At 43.3% G+C, this 13,914-nt stretch overlaps 1 protein-coding gene across 11 annotated transcripts in view; it reads left to right on the top strand.

Moving 5' to 3' along the window:
• The window catches only part of SLC37A3 (solute carrier family 37 member 3), a 172,130-nt gene that overhangs the window by 59,800 nt on the left and 98,416 nt on the right, over nucleotides 1–13,914 (top strand). Inside the window, exon 16 of one of the 11 annotated variants that reach the window (XM_052638523.1) lies at nucleotides 2,315–2,392. The exons of the other annotated variants lie outside the window; for them this stretch is intronic. The gene's annotated coding sequence lies outside the window, so the exon portion shown is untranslated. Of the gene's footprint in view, nucleotides 1–2,314; nucleotides 2,393–13,914 lie in introns of those variants that run through there. 11 annotated transcript variants of the gene reach the window in all.

The following is a 13,914-nucleotide window of genomic DNA, read 5'->3' as shown; positions in this document are numbered from 1 at the left end:
AATATGCCAAAGCAAATGTGGAAAACTCAGCAGTGGCCACAGGACTGGAAAAGGTCAGTTTTCATTCCAATCCCAAAGAAAGGCAATGCCAAAGAATGCTCAAACTACCACACAATTGCACTCATCTCACACGCTAGTAAAGCAATGCTCAAAATTGGGCTTCCCTGGTGGCTCAGAGGTTAAAGTGTCTGCCTCCAATGTGGGAGACCGGGGTTCGATCCCTGGGTCAGGAAGATCCCCTGGAAAAGGAAATGGCAACCCACTCCAGTATTCTTGCCTGGAGAATCCCATGGACTGAGGAGCCTGGTGGGCTGCAGTTCACGGGGTCACAAAGAGTCAGACACGACTGAGTGACTTTACTTATGCTCAAAATTCTCTAAGCCAGGCTTCAGCAATACGTGAACCAAGAACTCCCTGATGTTCCAGCTGGTTTTAGAAAAGGCAGAGGAACCAGAGATCAAATTGCCAGCATCCGCTGGATCATGGAAAAAGCAAGAGAGTTCCGGAAAAATGTCTATTTCTGCTTTATTGACTATGCCAAAGCCTTTGACTGTGTGGATCACAATAAACTGGAAAATTCTGAAAGAGATGGGAATACCAGACCACCTAACCTGCCTCTTGAGAAATCTGTATGCAGGTCAGGAAGCAACAGTTGGAACTGGACATGGAACAACAGACTGGTTCCAAATAGGAAAAGAAGTACATCAAGGCTGTATATTGTCACCCTGCTTATTTAACTTCTATGCAGAGTACATCATGAGAAACGCTGGACTGGAAGAAGCACAAGCTGGAATCAAGATTGCCAGGAGAAATGTCAATAACCTCAGATATGCAGATGACAGCACCCTTATGGCAGAAAGTGAAGAGGAACTAAAAAGCCTCTTGATGAAAGTGAAAGAGGAGAGTGAAAAAGTTGGCTTAAAGCTCAACATTCAGAAAACGAAGATCATGGCATCCGGTCCCATCACTTCATGGGAAATAGATGGGGAAACAGTAGAAACAGTGTCAGACTTTATTTTTTGGGGCTCCAAAATCACTGCAGATGGTGACTGCAGCCATGAAATTAAAAGATGCTTACTCCTTGGAAGAAAAGTTAATGACCAACCTAGATAGCATATTCAAAAGCAGAGACATTACTTTGCCAACTAAGGTTCGTCTAGTCAAGGCTATGGTTTTTCCTGTGGTTATGTATGGATGTGAGAGTTGGACTGTGAAGAAGGCTGAACGCTGAAGAATTGATGCTTTTGAAGTGTGGTGTTGGAGAAGACTCTTGAGAGTCCCTTGGACTGCAAGGAGATCCAACCAGTCCATTCTGAAGGAGATCAGCCCTGGGATTTCTTTGGAAGGAATGATGCTAAAGCTGAAACTCCAGTACTTTGGCCACCTCATGTGAAGAGTTGACTCATTGGAAAAGACTCTGATGCTGGGAGGGATTAGGGGCAGGAGGAGAAGGGGACAACCGAGGATGAGATGACTGGATGGCATCACGGACTCAATGGACGTGAGTCTGAGTGAACTTTGGGAGATGGTGATGAACAGGGAGGCCTGGCGTGCATAAGAGTCGGACACGACTGAGCGACTGAACTGAACTGAGGGAGCTTCCCAACCCAGAGGTGGAACCCGTGTCTTCTGCGTTGCAGGCGGATGCTTTACCACTGAGCTATGGGGAAGGCTCTGTACCTACTGTTTTCGTTCAGTTGCTCAGTCGTGTCTGACTCTCTGCGACCCATGGACAACAGCACCCTAGGCTTCCCTGCCCTTCACCATCTCCTGGAGTGTGCTCAAACTCATGTCCATTGAGTCAGAGACATCATCTGTACCTGTGAATCTGCCTATTGTAGACATTTCATATAAATGGAATACATGGTCTTTTGTGATTAGCTCCTTTCACTTAGGCATGTTTCTGAGGCTGTTCTAACTGCATTTTCTTAGATCCTGTATTTGTCTATCTGGTGTCCATTCATCAGAAGACCAACTATCTTAATTGTGTTTTATTTTCTGTGTGATGCTCTGGCACTTGTGGCCTTGGGGCAGAGACAGCCCCCCTCCCAGGACTAGCCAGCTCTTAGTCTTGGCAAAGGGCTTGCCCTGCAGTCCACTTTTCATATGCAAATAGTCTGGTCCTGAGCCCACACACCTAACCAGCCACACCCTTTATCAGACTCACACACCAAGCCAATCTCTCCCCGTCCCTAAGTCAACTGAAAGCCAGGTGCCAAACAGCTAGGAGACAGCCATTCCCAAAGCCTGCCAGAATTATAGAGACTAGTCAGTCCTAAAGTGTTTATCCTGTCGTGTCTTGCCTTTCCTGCAGGAAACACAATAAAGGCTCTGGCTAAGGTTTTCCCCCGCCTCTTCCGTCTCCTGGTCCAAACCCGAGCTTCCTTGTGTGGTCTTGTGGGTGTGGTGTGCCCGCCTTTCAGGAATAGTGAGTAACAGAAATCTTTCAATGGCTTTGACCTCTCCTTGTCATCACTCAATCACCTCCCTAAGTTAAAATCTCACAGGACTTGAATGAAAATGTACTTTGTTTTTAGGCTACAGAGTTCAATGTATCAATTTAATCTTATTTTTGAGATTGAAAGCTCCTATACTACCCCACTCCAGTACTCTTGCCTGGAGAATCCCCTGGACGGAGAAGCCTGGTAGGCTGCAGTCCAGGGGGTCGCTAGGAGTCAGACACGACTGAGCGACTTCACTTTCACTTTTCACTTTCATGCATTGGAGAAGGAAATGGCAACCCACTGCAGTATTCTTGCCTGGAGAGTCCCAGGGACAGGGGAGCCTGGTGGGCTGCCGTCTATGGGGTCACACAGGGTTGGACATGACTGACGCGACTTAGCAGCAGCAGCAGCATACTCTTAGATATCTTTTGTCCACTTACTAGTGAACTGAGAAAAGTGATTATTATCAGTATATATTTATTCTCATATCTTTTATAATTTTTCATTTATAAATGTTCATACCATATTAGTTAATGAAAGTACACTTGTATATATTTTTCTTCATTATATAATTGGATTATAAATTGCACCCTTGAGTATTGCAAAGGGTCGTGTTTGTTTTTGTTCAATGCTTTTTGTCTCTGAATTGAACCATGTCTGATATTCTCTTTGTTTGAATTTGCCTAATGTAATATAATTTCCATTTTCAACCTTTCTGAATCACTTTGAGAACTGAGTGTTGCCCATGTACCCTAATGTTCATTGCAGCACCATATATAATAGCCAGGACATGGAAGGAACATAGATGTCCATCGACAGAAAAATGGACAAAGAAGTTGTGGTACAAGATATACAAGCTGGATTTAGAAAAGGCAGAGGAACCAGAGATCAAATTGCCAACATACGCTGGATCCTAGAAAAAGCAAGAGAATGGCAAAAAAAAAAAAAAACTACTTCTGCTAAAGCCTTTGACTGTTGGACATGGAACAATGGACTAGTTCAAAATTGGGAAAGAAGTACGTCAAGGCTGTATATTATCACTCTGCTTATTTAACTTATATGCAGAATAAATCATGCAAAATGCTAGGCTGGACAGATCACAAGCTGGAATCAAGATTGCCAGGAGAAATACCAATAACCTCAGATATACAGATGATACCAGTTTAATGGCAGAAAGTGAAGAGGAACTAAAAAGCCTCTTGATGAAGGTTAAAGAGAAGAGTGAAAAAGCTGGCTTAAAACTCAACTTTCAGAAAACGAATATCATGGCATCTGGTTACACCACTTCATGGCAAATAGACGGGGAAAATGTGGAAACAGTGACAGATTTCATTTTCTTGGTCTCCAAAATCAATGCAGATGGTGACTGCAGCCACAAAATTATAAGATGCTTGCTCCTTGGAAGTATAGCTATGACAAACCTAGATAGTGTATTAAAAAGCAGAGACATGACTTTGCCAACAAAGGTCTGAATAGTCAAAGCTACGGTTTATCCAGTAGTCATGTATGGTTATGAGAGCTGAACCACAAAAGAGACTGAGCACTGAAGAATTGATGCTTTGGAACTGTGGTGCTGGAGAAGACTCTTGAGAGTCCCTTGGACTGCAAGGAGATAAACTAGCCAATCCTCAAGGAAATCAACCCTGAATATTCATTGGAAGGACTGGTGTTGAAGCTGAAGCTCCAATACTTTGGCCACCTGATGTGAAGAACTGGTGCGTTGGAAAAGACCCTGATGCTGGAAAGGACTGAGGGCAAGAGGAGAAGGAGGCAATAGAGAATGAGATGGTTGGATGGCATCACCAACTCATTGGATAAGAGTCTGAGCAAATTCAGGGAAATAGTGATGGACAGGGAAACCTGGTGTGCTGCAATTTGTGGAGTTGCAAAGAGTTGGATACAACTTAGCAACTGAACACAGCAACAGCATATAATAAATATTACTCAGCCATAAAAAGGAACTAATTTGCATCAGTTCTAGTGAGGTGGATACCTAGAGCCTGTTATACAGAGTGAACTAAGTCAGAAAGAGGAAAACAAACGTCATATATTAACATATATATATGGAATCTAGAAAAATGGTGCTGATAAGTCTATTTGTAGAGCAGCAACAGAAACGCAGACATGGAGAACAGACTTGTGGCCATGGTGCTCGGGGGAAGGAGGGGACGGGATGAACTGAGAGGGCAGCATTGAAAACGTACACTACCATATGTAAAGACAGCCAGTGGGAATTTGCTATATGAAGTGGAAAGCTCAACCCACTGCTCTGTGACAGCCTAGAGGAGTGGGATAGGGTGGAAGGCAGGAGGGAGGTTCAAGAGGAAGGGGACATATGCATGCCTATGACTGGTTCATGTTGATGTATGGCAGAAACCAACACAACATTGGCAAGCAATTATCCTCCAATTAAAAATAAATTTAAAAAATTGTGTTGTGATTTAATCTAATCCTCTTGAATGTTTGGCTTATTTATATTTACTGACATAATTTGTGTTTTTATTCTGCAGTTATATTATTTATATTTGAAAATATGTGCTACCAAAGCAATCACTGTTTTTTGTTTTGTTTTGTTTTACAATTATGGTTGTGGCATACAGTCTTAATTGCCCTATAGCATGTGACTCTTCCTGGACCAGGGATTGAACCTGTGTCCCCTGCATTGACAGGCAGATTCCTAACCACTGGGTAGTCCAGCAAACACTATTATACATTAAAATCTGTTTTTTTTCTTTCACCTAAACTAAATAAATAAATATCCCACAGATACAGCTGAGACAAAGGCTCATTTCTGTTGTGGCATGTATAATATCAGTACTTCATTTCTTTTTATGACTGAATTATATGCATTTTCCACATTTATTCACTCATCAGTTAATGGACATTTGGGTTAGTCTCACTTTTTGGCTACTATGAGTGATGCTGATGGGGCATTTGTGTACAAGTTTTTGTGTGGCTATATGTTTACAGGTCCCTTGAATATATACCTGGGTGTGGGATTTCTGGGTCATATCATAACTATATTTAACATAAAGACTTACCAAACTATTTTCTAAAGTGGCTGTACCATTTTACAGTCCCACCAGCAATCTGTGAAGGTTCCAGTTTCTCCATGTTCTCACCATCACCTCTGATTGTCTGTCTTTTTAACTGTTAGTCATGGACTACAAGGGAGCTGAAAAAATCGAGAAATTAATCCAAGTGCTGTGTAATTATATAGAGCTATAGGTACCAATCTGATTTTTTCTTGTATTAATAGAATTTAGAACTTAAAATTACATACTTCTTAGGCACTTTTAATCAAAATTTTTAGCCAGGTGATTCACCTGGGAAATTCCACAAGGTGCACTCTCTGCTCCGTGGCCCCTCCCTCAGCAAGGTTGCTTTCGCTGGGCTTGGACAGAGCTGGCTCTTGGTCCTTTTCTCCTATGGGTGATTTCCAGGAATTGAGAAGGGGGCGCAGGAAGAATAGAAAGTGTTAGATAGTTTCCGTCTTGGGCTGTATTAAAAAAATAAAGATACTCAGTTCCTAAAGCGCTTGTCTCCTGGCAGCCAGACAGGGAAGGAGAGAACAAGAGCATCCGTGTCCTTGGCGGCGCTCAGAATAGCAGTCAGGCTCTCAGTGATTCATCACGCGCGGCCCTGCCCACCCGTGATCCGAGCGGCTGAGCACTGCGTGAGTCAGGCCTCCCGCAGCTTCCTCCCTGGGCTTTCTGGGTCGGGTCAGGAGCAGAGGGGAGGCCCGTGACCCAGGAGGCGGAGCCAGCCAGGAGGGGGTGCCTTTTCTGGTCTGTTCCTTCCTGAAGGGGTTTCTACTCCAGGCTGCACTAAGCCCTGGGCTTCCCAGGTGGCGCTAGTGGTAAAAAACCTGCCTGCCAATGCTGGAGGCATAAGAAGCGTGGGTTCGATCCCTGGGTCAGGAAGATCCCCTGGAGAAGGGCATGGCAGCCCACTCTAGTATTCTTGCCTGGAGAATCCCACGGACAGAGGAGCTTGAACGGGCTACAGTCCATGGAATTGCAGAGTCAAACACGAATGAAGTGACTTAGCATGCATACACTGTACCAGGCTCTAGGGAAATTTGGGGGAGAAGAAGAATCCTGATATTTGGAAGGAAGAGTACATTTAGGGGCCTTTCCAAAATCGAGGGCACTTCGCCCCACTGAGCTGGACAGCGCTGCCATGTGGATCCCTACAAGAGCCCTCATCCATGATGTCCTGCCCTCTCCCACCGGATGGGGGTTCCGCTCTCTTGCTTTCCGTATCCTTGTCTCTTCCTTCCTGTATCCTTGTCTCTTCCTTCTTTTCTCTCTCCCCTTGCTCAGCAAGGATTATATGTTTTTATAAAATCATAGCTATTGGATTTTTTCATTCTCAGGCCACATCTCTTGGCTGGTGCTCCCTATCCTAGTCCTAGCAGAGAGGATAGCCCAGGGTTCTCAGCACTAACCTGCCCTGTCAGACCCAGGCTCCCCTTTGACCCACAGTAGAATCACTAGTTCAGAGAAGGCAATGGCACCCCACTCCAGTACTCTTGCCTGGAAAATCCCATGGACGAAGGAGCCTGGTGGGCTGCAGTCCATGGGGTCATGAAGAGTCGGACACTTACTGAGCGACTTCACTTTCACTTTTTACTTTCATGCATTGGAGAAGGAAATGACAACCCACTCCAGTGTTCTTGCCTGGAGAATCCCAGGGATGGCGGAGCCTGGTGGGCTGCTGTCTATGGGGTTGCCCAGAGTCAGACACGACTGAAGTAACTTAGCAGCAGCAGCAGAATCACTCGTTGAAAAATCATCCTGATACCACCATAAGATGCTTAAAAACGTGCCGAGTCTTAATCACTGGACCAACAGGTGTCCTAAATGGGAAGGAAACCCAAAGGGGAGGAGGTATATGTATATATGGGCTTCCCTGGTGGCTCAGTGGTTAAGAATCTGTCTGCCAATCCAGGAGACACAGGTTTGATCCCTGGGTTGGGAAGATCCCCTGGAGGAGGAAATGGCAACCCACTCTTGTCTGGAGAATTCCATGGGCAGAGGACCCTGGTGTGTGTGTGTATATATAAATGGCTGATTCATTTTGCTGCACAATAGAAACTAACACAACATTGTAAAGCAACTATACTTCAATAAAAATACTTTTAAAAATTAAAAAAAAGCAGCATCCTTCTTCATCTGGTCGACCTGAGACAGGCCCCGAGTCTCAGAACCTCCTTCAGCTGAACTCTCATTCTCTCCCCAGTGCACAGCTCTTGCTGTGTGTCCCACTTCACTTTTGTAGCAAGTCATTTTCCTCTTTGCCACTTTTCCAGTGCTCATTTTCTTGGATCCACTCAAGTTAAAACTGAAGTGTTCCTGTTCCTCCTTCACGGCGGGAGTGCATCGCTTCCATCTCTGCATGTGTCTGTCACCAGACGCATTCCACGACACCTTTTAGAAATCCAGGCACAGCTAGACTTGGTGGCTTGCCTAAGATGACATAGCACTGTCTGGCAAGAACGATAACTTACTCTTTAAAAAAATTTTTTTGTTTATTTTTTCAATTGAAGGATAATTGCTTTACAGAATTGTGTTGGTTTCTGCCCGACATCAACAGGAATCAGTCATAGGTATACATATGTCCATTCTCTCTTGACCCTCCCTCCCATCTCCCTTCCCATCCCACCCCACTAGGTTGTTACAGAGTCCCGATTTGAGTTCCCTGAGTCATATAACAAATTCTTTCAAAGGTTTTCCGTGTTCCATTCCTCATGGCTGCTCGGCATACACGCTCTGAAGAGAACGTGGCTTTAGTAACAAAACATCCAAGAGCTTTTATTTCCCAAAAGAGCTGGACGAGATGAAGCACTGGGGAAGTGGAGATTATACCTTATGTGAGATAGGAAACAGGAGGAGGCTGGGTGTGAATAACACGTCACTTTTGTGGGATCGACACTTGGAATGAATATGACCGGGTCTCTGGATCACAGCTAATTTTAAGCCCCAGCCAATGACCCATTTATTTCAAACACATTACACAATATTTAAAAGCACAAGAGATAGTTATCTAAAATTCATTTCAATGAGGTAACATGGGGCGCTTAAATGTGAAGTGGTTTGAAGTCGCTTTCGTTTTTATCATCAGAGCCATGCCATGAAATGGGTAGAACAGAGATTTAGGCCCATCGTAAAGTGAGGACACTGAAGCACCGTGAATGAATGAATAAATGAATGAGGTCATTCCGCATTTGTTCCAAAGGGCACAGGCTTGGTTAGCACAGCTGGGACTAGACCCCTGCTGTATGTTTGATTTCTATCACACTGCTTTCTTTTCAGGAAGCCTCTTTCACATAGAGATGAGACAAACCACCCTCCTCCCCTTGCAGCCATCAGCTTCTAGCTATTATCCATCCAAGCAGCCACCTCCTGTCCCTACTCGCCCCTTCCTTTGCATACCACGGCCACTAGTCAGGCCCAGCCCTTTCTTATCTCTCACCTGACTGTTTAGGGGCCCCGCTCTCCTCTTTTCAATATATCTTATACACGGATGTCTGGCTAATCAGTCTCAGGGACAGCTTTGAGAACTTCATTCTTCTGCTCAGAATTAAATGGAAAATTCTTGGTTTGGTATTCATGGCATCCTGGTGCTGGTCCCCGCCGCCTCTCCAGCTCCCTCTCTACTTGGAGTCTTCTCCAGCCAAACTGGAGTCGATACTAAAATATGCCATCTGCTGTTCTTCCTCTAAACCTTGACTCCAGCTGCTACTTTTGGAGCAGCCCCACCTGCTCACCCATCTTGCAAAGCTCAGCTGCAGTCCAGTCACCTTCATGAATCCTTTAGAGATCCCACGACCAGGTGTGATCTCACCTGTGAATTTCCTGAAGCACATTTTTAGAACTTCCTGAGAGCATTGCTGTATTACTACAATTAGGTCTATTTCTAGCCTTTAATCTCCTTAAGGATAAGGAATTGTTTTTCAGTTGCTCAGTTGTGTCCAACTCTTTGCGACCCCATGGACTGCAGCATGCCAGGCTTCCCTGCCCTTCATTATCTCCCAGAGTTTACTCAAATTGATATCCATTGAGTCGATGATGCCATCCAACCGTCTCATCCTCTGTCACCCCTTCTCCTCCTGCCCTCAGTCTTTCATTGAGGTCTTTTCCAATGATTCTGCTCTTTGCATCGGGTGGCCAAAATATTGGAGTTTCAGCATCAGTCCTTACAATGAATACTCAGGGTTGATATCTTTTAGGATTCACTGGTTTGATCTCCTTGCGGTCCAAGGGACTCTCAAGAGTCTTCTCTAACACCACAGTTTGAAAGCATCTGTTCTTCAGCGCTTAGCCTTCTTTATGGTCTGACTCTCACATCCGTCCAGGACTACTGGAAAAACCATAGCTTTGACTATACAGACATGTATCTTTAATTTTATCCATCTCCTCTGCCTCTACTCCAGCATCAGTGAGAGGTTTGCCTTACTGCTGAGTCCTTGCTTGGTGCACATGAAGTGTCCAGTGTTAATCATTCCGAGCCTGAGATCCCAAATTGGCGCCCACAGCTGACATAGTAATCTTGGACATGTTTTGTTTGGCCATTCTAGAGTTGAGTTGTTGTTGTGTGTGTTAAAACACGTAAAATATAAGAAGTTTCCATTTTAGCCATTTTTAAGAGCTCAGTTCAGTGGCATCAGTTACATTCATGCAGTTGTGCAAGCATCACCACTGTCTATTTCAGAAGTGTTTTCATCACCCCAAACAGAAACTCTGTAACCATTAAGCAACAACCCTCCAACCCCTGGTGACCTCTTATCTCCTTTCTGTCTGTGGATTTGTGTCTTCTAGAAATGCCACATCAGTGGAATCATACAATACTTGTGCCTTTGTGTCACTTAGTATAACGTTTTCAAGGTTTATCTGTGTTACAGTATCAATGCTTTGCTCCTTTTCATGGCTGAATAATATGCCACGTGTGGCTGTACCAGATTTTCTTTATCCATTTGTCTGTCAATGGACATTTTCACGTTTTAGCTCTTGTGAAGAATGCTGCAGTGAACACTGGCATAAAAGTATCCGTCTGAGTCTCTGTTTTCACTTTTTCTGAGTATATACTTAGGGATGAAACTGCTGAGTCATATGGTAATTCTATGTTTAACTTTTTGAGAAACCCACTGTAGAGTTTTTAAAATTCAAATTTCTTAACAACTTCAAAAAATGAAGGATTACACATAAAATCAGATTTTTTTTTTCCCCCTCAACTTCTCTTGGAAAAAAAATGAGGATGTCTGAAGTCTGGCTATCCTGAGTCCATGTCTCTGTTTGGTTTGTTTAAAAAAAATTTTTTTTTTGGCTGCCCAGCATGTGGGGTCCTAGTTCCCTGTCCAGGAATTAAACCCATCCCACTGCAGTGGAAGCGTAGAGTCTTAACCACTAGACCACCAGGAAGTCCTGGATCTGAGTCTCTGCAGAGATATGATCTGCTGGGAATGAGTGGGGAACATCCCCCTGTAGACGCGATGTCTAGTCTCCGGCTCAGCGGGATCCTTACCCAGCTGGTGTTAGAGGCTGGCACCCTCTATCTGGGCCCAGTCCTGGTCCCCTCCCTTCCCGGTGTCTTCCCCACCCCTCCCGTGTGGACACTGCTTCCTTCCTGTGTTGGAGCTCACTCCATGTTAGTATTTGTGTACATGCCTTTCCTCTCCCCATCTAGGCTGTAATTGTCCGAGAGCAGAATGCCTGTCTTTTTATCTCTGATTTACTAGAGCTGACTGGCACATTGTTATACCCAAAGTCTTAATTGAATGACTTAGGTTTAGGGCAGGCCTAATTTTATGATTATGACTGACTGAGTCACGTAAGACTGCACTGTCGCATGTTATAAGAAAAGGGGGAAAGCCTAAAACTGGGGAAATGAGTTATAGATTACAGGCAATATGGGAAGGGCTAACCACTTCCTCATGTAAAATATTTCTTCCCTAGAGTTTTCTTTTTTATCGCTCTAGGCTGCAGTTAGATGAAAATCATCTACAAGATGATTTATGGGAAACCGAAACTGAGGTATAATACAGAACATGTTATTAAGAAATAGAACTAAAGTGTAATGTCTAAGAACTTCCCTGGTGATCCAGTGGTTGAGAATCCTCACGCCAATGAGTTCCATCCCTGGTCCGGGAAGATCCCACGTACCCTGGAGCAAATAAGCCCAAGTGCCACAACTCCTGAGCCCGTGCTCCACAGCGAGGGAAGCCACCACAGTGAGACGTCCCTGCTCACCGCAACTAGAGAAAGCCTGCACGCAGCAACAAAGACCCAGCACGGCCAGAGTAAACAAATGAAGTAAATGAATAACAGAAACGTAAAGAGTATAATGTCTGTATCCCTATGTAGGAAAATAAATTTGGACCCCTACCTCACATCATATTACAAAAAATAACTATTGGTGATGTAACCACTATGGGAAACAGTATGGAGTTTCCTTAAAAAACTAAAAGTAGAGCTACCATATGATCCAGCAGTCCCACTACTGAGCACTTATTCAGAAAAGATGAAGACTCTTATTTTGAAAATTTACATGTACCCCAGTGTTTATAATAACAGTATTCATAGTAGCCAAGACATGGAAACAACCCAAGTGCCCATGAACAGGCAATTGGTTTAAGAAGGTGTGGGCTATCTAAACAGTGGAGTACTACTCAGTCATGAAAATGAATGGAATAATGCCATTTGCAGCAATGTGGATGGATCTAGAGACTATCTTACTGAGTAAAATAAGTCAGACAGAGAAAGACAAACATCATATGACATCACATATATGTGAAATCTTAAAAGATGATACAAATGAACTTATTTACAAAACAGAAGTAGAGTCACAGAGATAGAAAACAAATTCATGGTTACCAAAGGGGAAAGAGGATGCTTCTGAACTGTGGTGTTGGAGAAGACTCCTGAGAGTCCCTTGGACTTTGAGGAGATCAAACCTGTCAATCCTAAAGGAATTGAGTTCTGAATATTCATTGGAAGGACTGATGCTAAAGCTCCAATACTTTGGCCACTCGATGCCAAGAACTGACTCACTGGAAAAGACCCTGATGCTGGGAAAGATTGAAGGCAGGAGGAGAAGGAGATGACAGAGGATGAGATGGTTGGATGGCATCACTGACTTGATGGACATGAGTTTGAGCAAGCTCCAGGTGTTGGTGAAGGACGGGGAAGCCTGGTGTGCTGTAGCTGATGGGGTTGCAAAGAGTTGGACATGACTGAACTGAACTGAAAGAGGAAAGGGATAAATTATGAATATAAGATTAACAGATATAAACTACTATATGTGAAAAAGATAAGCAACAAGGATTTACTGTATAGCACAGGGAAGATCACTTGGAGGAGGGCATGGCAACCCTCTCCAGTATTCTTGCCTGGAGAATCCCATAGACAGAGGAGCCTGGCGGGCTACAGTCCATAGGGTTGCAAAGGTTGGAACAACTGAAGTGACTTAGCATGTACACACACACAACTATATTTAATATCTTGTAATAACCTATGGTGGAAAACAATCTGAAATTAAAAAAATATATAACTGAATCACTTTGCTGTATACCTGAAACTAATATAGTATTGTAAATCAACTATATTTCAATTAAAAATAGACATCATCTAAATGTAAGCACTAAAACCATTAAACCCTTAGTAGAAAATATAGAAATAAATCTTTGGGTAAGGCAATGGTTTTTTTTTAGATAAAGCAGAAGTGACAAAAGAAAAAAATACATTGGACTTCATGAAGTTGAAAACTTTGTGTTTCAAAGGACACCAGTGAGAATATGAAAAAGCTCACAGAATGGGAGAACATATTTGCAAATCATAAATCTGAGAAGGAAATTGCATCCAGAATATATAAAGAGCTCTGGCAACTCAACAGTAAAAGGACCAATAACCCAATTGAAAAATAGGCAAAGAATCTGAAGAGGTATTTCTCCAAAGAAGTTATACCAAGAATCTGAAAAAGTTTAACATCATTAGTTATTGAAGAAACATAAATCAAAACTAGAAGATACCTACCACTTCATACTCACTAGGATGGCTACAATAATTTAAAAAAATTATAATAGCAAGTTTTGGAGAATTTATGGAGAAACTGGAACCCTCATCCACTGCTGGTAGGTTTGTAAATGGTGTAGCCACTTTGAAAAACAGCTGGTTCCTTGAAATGTTAAAATAGCATCACCATGGGATCCAGCAATTCTACTGTTATGTCAGTCAGCAAGAGACATATAAACACGCGTCCACACTAAAACTGGCACACAAGTGTTCATTGCGTTGTGGCTCATAACAGCCCCAGATTGGAAGCAACCCAGATTTCCAACAGCTAATGAATGGATGAACAAAATGCAGCATATCCACGCAATGGAATATTATTCAGCCAGAAAAAGAATGAAGTATTGATAAGTAACATAGTATTGATCTGTAACATAGCTGCATCTTGTAAATGTTATGCC

The sequence above is a fragment of the Budorcas taxicolor genome, chromosome 4 (assembly GCF_023091745.1).
Source record: "Budorcas taxicolor isolate Tak-1 chromosome 4, Takin1.1, whole genome shotgun sequence".
Lineage (NCBI taxonomy): Eukaryota > Metazoa > Chordata > Mammalia > Artiodactyla > Bovidae > Budorcas > Budorcas taxicolor.
This window is presented reverse-complemented; position numbering and strand designations above follow the sequence as displayed.